This window comes from Hylaeus volcanicus, chromosome 7 (assembly GCF_026283585.1).
Source record: "Hylaeus volcanicus isolate JK05 chromosome 7, UHH_iyHylVolc1.0_haploid, whole genome shotgun sequence".
Classification (NCBI taxonomy): Eukaryota; Metazoa; Arthropoda; class Insecta; order Hymenoptera; family Colletidae; genus Hylaeus; species Hylaeus volcanicus.
The window spans coordinates 14,269,975-14,276,297 of NC_071982.1; the positions used below are offsets into that span (position 1 = coordinate 14,269,975).

At 43.0% G+C, this 6,323-nt stretch overlaps 1 protein-coding gene across 4 annotated transcripts in view; it reads left to right on the plus strand.

The window, feature by feature from the left end:
- The window catches only part of LOC128880352 (homeobox protein prospero-like), a 71,603-nt gene extending 65,600 nt beyond the window's left edge, over positions 1-6,003 (plus strand). For all 4 annotated transcript variants that reach the window (XM_054130352.1, XM_054130353.1, XM_054130354.1 and 1 more), the window contains exon 5: positions 1-6,003. This exon is cut by the window's left edge. The gene's annotated coding sequence lies outside the window, so the exon portion shown is untranslated.
- The last annotated feature ends 320 nt before the right edge of the window (positions 6,004-6,323 follow it).

Below are 6,323 nucleotides of genomic sequence, written 5' to 3' on the forward strand. Positions count from 1 at the left end.
AATGATTACAGAAACACTAGTTGCCGTGCAGTTTGTCAACATAACAAAAGAAAAAAAAAAAGTAATGCAGTAATGATAACCACCGACCTACCCGCGGGTCCGCTTCGTTCTTGCCCCGAAGAGACTGAGCCGCGCGTACTCGCGACGCGCGATCGAGAAAGATCACACACGCTATACGCTGGCCGGTCGGATCCCTGGTTTTTCTTAATCCCCGCTGACGAGGACGAAACGTCCGCCACCCGCTTTCCTCGTGGCGCGTACCTAAACCGCCAGTCGACCGTTTATAACCGCGCAGACGTTCGACGACGACCGAAGCGAGACGGCCGCGCGGCTCAGGCCTCAACGATCGGGGCTGAATCTGCCTCAAGCGTAGCTGAACGTTTTTTGTACAGGATTTAAACGATGATGCATAAACTGGATGTAAAATCTTGAGTTACAGAGCAGCACTATACATACCACACAGATGATGTATATATTTTTACGTTACAGAATATGCCTGCGCTACAGTCAGGCGCCATAAGACTGGTTCTCATTTCCCACGAATACAATGCGTATATACATGCCACATAAACTTTAACCGAAGAAAACAAAATGACCGATATATTGTAATGTAAAACTTAATGATATTTGTATACAGTATACCGCCTGGTATCACAACACGGGGGTTAAACAAACACGCCATGGTCAAACGAGACTGGGGCTGCCCGCTCGCAACGACGCGGATTTTCGGCACTCGACCGAACTGATACGAGCCGGGTCGATCTTAGCGGGACCATCTGAAAACAAAGGGAAAGAGTGTCAGAGACGAACGTCCTTTTAAATGAAGGAAGCCTAGACGCGTGACGATCGGAGAAATGCCGAGAGAGATGGTCGCGCCGGGCATCGACTCGTCCCTCGGATCGACCAGAAAATGGGTAGAAAAGCCGTCGCGGAAGAAAACCGAAGGTGACGAACTGAATTGGCCAAACGAATTCGCGAAACAGACCCGTGCGTTTTAAACACCATGGAAATTAACATCCTGATTTTCACATTAGGCCGTTATACCCATCGAGCTCCATTAAACTCGTGTTCAAAAAGATTAACGAAAAAAGAAAAGAGAGAGAGAGAGAGAGAGAAGAGGGTAAGACACAGAAGAGCGGCAACACCCAGATCCGTCGTCGACTGCGATCACCGTGAACCGATCGCGGGGGGAACGAGCATCGGTTGCTCGTTCTTCGGGGACGTGTTGCTTGCGGGTACCCCGATAGAAGCATAACGCGGGTAGGAGTTTCTAAACATGAATTCCCGTGGCGCTCGAGTGGCTTCGCGATTCGAGCTGCGGGAAGGTCCTAATTTTCCGAAAAGAAAAAAAAATTAATAATAAATAAACACTAAATCCGCCCTCGTGGTGCATCGATCGCGCGCTATTCGATCGAGACCCAAAGAGACGTCCCCCCGTCCGTCGATCGTCAGCTGACGGACGAAAGTCGAAGCTGAGAGATGGGACAAATGGCAAACTAACAGGGCCTAAACGATAAACGTGATCGACTCTTGGGCTCGATCGAACGCGCGCCGTCGATGGACCAAGAGACATTCATGACACACATTTGAGTTGCAGTGCAAGCGAACATCTGTAGAGCCATATACGTATAGTATGTTGTTGTATCTTTAAAAAAGTAAATGAAAAACGAGGAAAAAGAAAAACAATTGACGACAATTTAAGCGTAGTAAGTGTACATTTTTATAAAAAGGAAAACGAAACAAGGTCGCGGTAGCATTTCGATGAAACATACTTTCGATTGCGGCAGAACACAGAGCAAAAAAAATGAAATGATGAGGAAAGAATTAAACGATTAAACGAAACATTGAAACGAAAGATGAAAAAAAAAAAAAACAAGAGTGGAGGAAAAAAAGGGGCGGCAGATTCGTTAGCGAGGAATCATCATGATAATAGTGATTTATTCGAAACGAGAAAGATACGGCGTGACAGAGAGAGAGTGATGTGAGCGAACCAGGCGATAGAGAGGTACAGGTGCGAGATAGAGTGTGTGTAAAGCGCGCAATCGGAGTGCGAGAGTGTGAAAACAATTGAAATTAAAGAGTGCGAGAGAAAGAGTGTACGGTAGGGAGAGAGAAGGAGCGAACGAACGACAGCGTGTGTGAAACACGAGAAACGAGAAACGAGAAACGGAAACGAAGGGAATAAGTAAATTGGAAGGAAAAAAGACGAAACTCCAAAAAGAGGTTGCATCCTAGAATCGCGATTGGCGGCTTGGTCACCGGCGGCCCCGTCCGAAACGGGTGCAAGTAACTTTAGATGTATAAAATGAAAACGAAAGAGGAAAAGAAATGATACAAATTTTACCTTATCCACTCGTGGTTTTTAGGTGGTTTTAAAGAGATTATTGTAAAAAGGGAAAGTAAGCGAGGGAATGAGAGGGAGATGGAGAGAGACGAATACGAAAGATCTATTGTAGGGGTGGTGGTAAATCGGCCAGCCTCGAGATCGACTCGTTTACGCGAGAGCGCTGCTTGCGTGAAACCGAGGTACGTTTGCTCGAGCACGGTGGAGCGACGACAGTGAATGAATGAATACCGTGAGAAAGAGTGAGAGAGAAAGAGCGTGCGTGAGTCAAAAATTTATTGTAAATTCTTGGTGATGATTCGGTCGCCCGGTGACCGCGCCTCGATCTCGATGCGCAGCTCGAAATTTCATAGACGCCGAATTCGGAGGAAAGTATCTACGACCTATCGTTGTGTATCGATAATAATAATCGATCAACTTGTGAGTATTTTTCTCCTAACGCGTACTCGACGAATGTAATTACTTTCCTTCTTCCTGACCTCAAAGAGTTGCACCCGAAGGAAGCGACTAAGAACTGAGAAAAAAATATATATATATATTTTCGATGGATTTCGGCTGTAGACTCGCGCAAAAACGAGATATAAAAAAAAAAACGGGACAAAAGACGGAGAGGGCGAAAACGACGACCGGCGACTAGAGAAATTTTTAAACGAACGCTTAAAGAGAGAATTCCGAGCGAACGCGATTTCGGCGTCCTTAGCTATTTCGAGCTGAGCGCGCTTGTTTTCGATTTTTCGAAAATCGATTATGGGTTTTTTATATATTTTTGGCAACGATATCTCGATACTATTTAAGGTCTAAACGTAACAAAAGTGCGGCGAACAAAAATGGTGGAGAGCGAGGCGAAGAGCGGGGATACCGATGCGACGGTGAGGAGAGTAAAAACCGACGGAGACGAAGGCGCATCGCTGTCGTGTTTTTTGTAAAGATTTTTCGACAGGTCGAAAGAGAATAATGAACACACGGAGAGTGAACGAGTGCGAAAGAAAGCGAGATATTCGTGTGCGTGAGAGAGAGTAAGCGAGAGAGAGAAAAAACGTTAGGAGGGGAGCGAAAGGGAGAGAGATAAGCGGTGGTAAAGTAATATTTAAATATTCGTATCAAAAGAAAGAAAAACTATTGTAGGGCCTCGAAAAAAAAGAATACACTGGCGACCGAATGGGACAAGGGAGACAAGAAAAATGTTGCGGCAAAAGAAAAAAAAAGGGAAAACTACTTTGCGAAAGGCGAGAAAAAAAGAGGCCGAAACTACTAAAAATATTTATAGTATATGGCTACAAGTACAAATTACTTCGACTACTGAGCGTAGGTGTATTGATGTGTGAGCAAAATTTGGTTGGCCGATGACCGTTTTTGAAAACCATCATACTGCGTATCAAAGTATGTAAAATTTATTGAATAAACGCTAGCGTATTATGATATAATGTAATCTAATAATGTAATATTGTAATGACGAGTCTAAATGATGATGTTAACTTGAAGTTTAGAAAGCGCGCGTGATGAAATTGTGCACGTGAATGATTTAAAGAAATAAAGAAAAAAAAAATAATAAAAGACAAAGAATAAGAGAGGACAAAAATGAAGTTATTGTGCATACGAAAACGAAAAAAAAAAAAAGAGAACGAAGAAAACGAAGAATGACAAATTGCACTTTATATTATCGGTACGATTACTATTATTATTGCGATTAACGATGTCAGTCACCCGTCACTTGCCATTGTTGCTAAAAAGAGTAAAAGAAAACAAAGATGAAGAAAAGAAACATTCGTCCTAAAACCTTTAGTAGTATCCGTTTCTTATCGATTGATCTGTCCGTAAATAATCGAAGCGAAAAAAAAAACCAAATAAATTGTGAGAAAAGAAACACACATACACAGACACGAAAAATGAGGTGCGACGTTTGTAACCGTTACTTAATTATCATTATCGATTGTTCTTCTTATTGTCACCGTTATGATTATTATTACTGCGGCGATTAATGGTATTCCTCATTGTCATTATTATCACTATTGTACGTACATTGTAAACGACAGCGAAGAACCGAATCAGTTGTTCACAATTTTGAGACACATATATACGTTCTTGGGAAAACTCTACAAAAAATGGGATATAAGAAAGGGAAACCAGGGAAGATAGACTCGAGCGCTTACAAGAGTGAAAATTTGTACGACAGTGGCAGAGCGTGAACGACGGAGGATGGCGTGAACGAACGTTAGCGAGTGTTGGTATGCGATTCGGGTGCGATGAACGTAGAGAGAGCGATTGGGATTTTGCGCGCGACGGTGAGAATTTTTTGTGCGAACGAGAGAGTGCCGTTTCGAATGAATGCGAGCGCATGAATACGATTTAGCGAGATGGAGAAAATTCACGCGTTAAATTACTTGCACGGGGACAACAGAAGAAACGAGCGGCGAACGGCGCGACGGTGAACAAGGGAGATAGACAAGATGGGGGCGTGTTATCGCGAGGAGTATTGGGGGCGACGGGTGGACACGGAATGAGACGAAAAATTCCGTAAAAAAAAGAGAAAAAGAAAAAAAATATACACGACAAAACGGAGCGGCCAGCGAACCGTTTTCGGCAACAGAAGGTTGGCTGGTCGCGCAGCTGACACTTTCTTTCGGAATCGTTCGGATACGCTATATACATAAAAACGAAAAAATGCAAAACGAAAGCAAACAAAACGCGAAAATTCCTAATAAACTCGCCCGCACCCGGCAGCGACGCGCTTTCGGCGCCTCGCGAAATTCTATTTTTGTAAGCATATTTCTATAAAGGTATACTAACGATACGGCAAAATTTATTATTCCTAGTGTGGTGAAAATGAAAATTGAACGTTTAGATTTCGTTAGTATAGTGTAAAGATGAAGGATGATGATGATGAAAAAAAATTAACGATGTCTAGGTCCTATTCGTGTATTTAAAGGCAAACTATAAGGAAATAAAAAAAAATTATATCGTCGGCGGCGTCGTAGGTTGTAAAATTGTACATAAATTATTGCAAGAGGAGGCGCGGAGGGTTGCATCGCTGACACCGCGGCACGTGGCTAGTTTTCCTCATATATATGTATGTATGTAATGTATGTATGTATATCTTTGGCGCTGTATAGAAAATGATGAAGTGGACGTGTAGAGGAAGAGAAACAAAACGAGTTGTGAAAGGGAGGGGGCTAAACGGTAGGATTAAGGGGACAAAATGCTCTTTCGGCACCGGAGTCAAAATTCGCGTCTCCAAGTCGGAAACATCGCGCGCGCCGTCGCCGTTCGAGTGAGAGAGATTATGACAAAAAAGAAACTTCGTACGTTCCTAACCAATGTGTCACGACACCCACCCACCCCCACCCCCTAACGAGAAGAGAGAGAGAGAAAGAGCGGAGAAATTTTTAAAAAAAAGAACCAGAGTGTATTTAGGCTGTCTCGTCGCGAAAATGATAGACGAACGAACAAAACAACGGAAAGATCATTTTTCGGCGCGATAAAGCAAAAAAAAAAAAGAAACAAAAAGAGAGGCAAAAAAAAACGCAAAAATTGTAAAGAATAATAGTAATAGCGACAAAAGGAGATAAATACGACGATCGCCCTCCCTTCTCATAGCCCGAGAGTGAATTCGACGACGATGCACTGCCGCTTTTTGAAGTAAATTGAAAAAAAAAACAAAATAATATATATAAATATATAAATATATTATATATATATATATAGATAGATAGATAGATAGATAGAGGCACCAAAAATGGCAGAACGGAAATCGTGCGAAATTCCGCGCGCGGCTGACTGAATCGCGGAGGGCGCCTCGTGCGAGTCACATCTTTCGGTTACGAAACTCCCGAGGATATTATTGTTTTCGGCCGCAGCACGGGACTGCCTTCTCGTCTTATTGCCCGTTTTTCAACGTTTTCTCGCTCGTTTTTTTTTTTTCGTTTTTACCGATTCTTTTCGTTTTTTTCCTACTCCTTTGCCGAACGACGAGCGCCGCCTA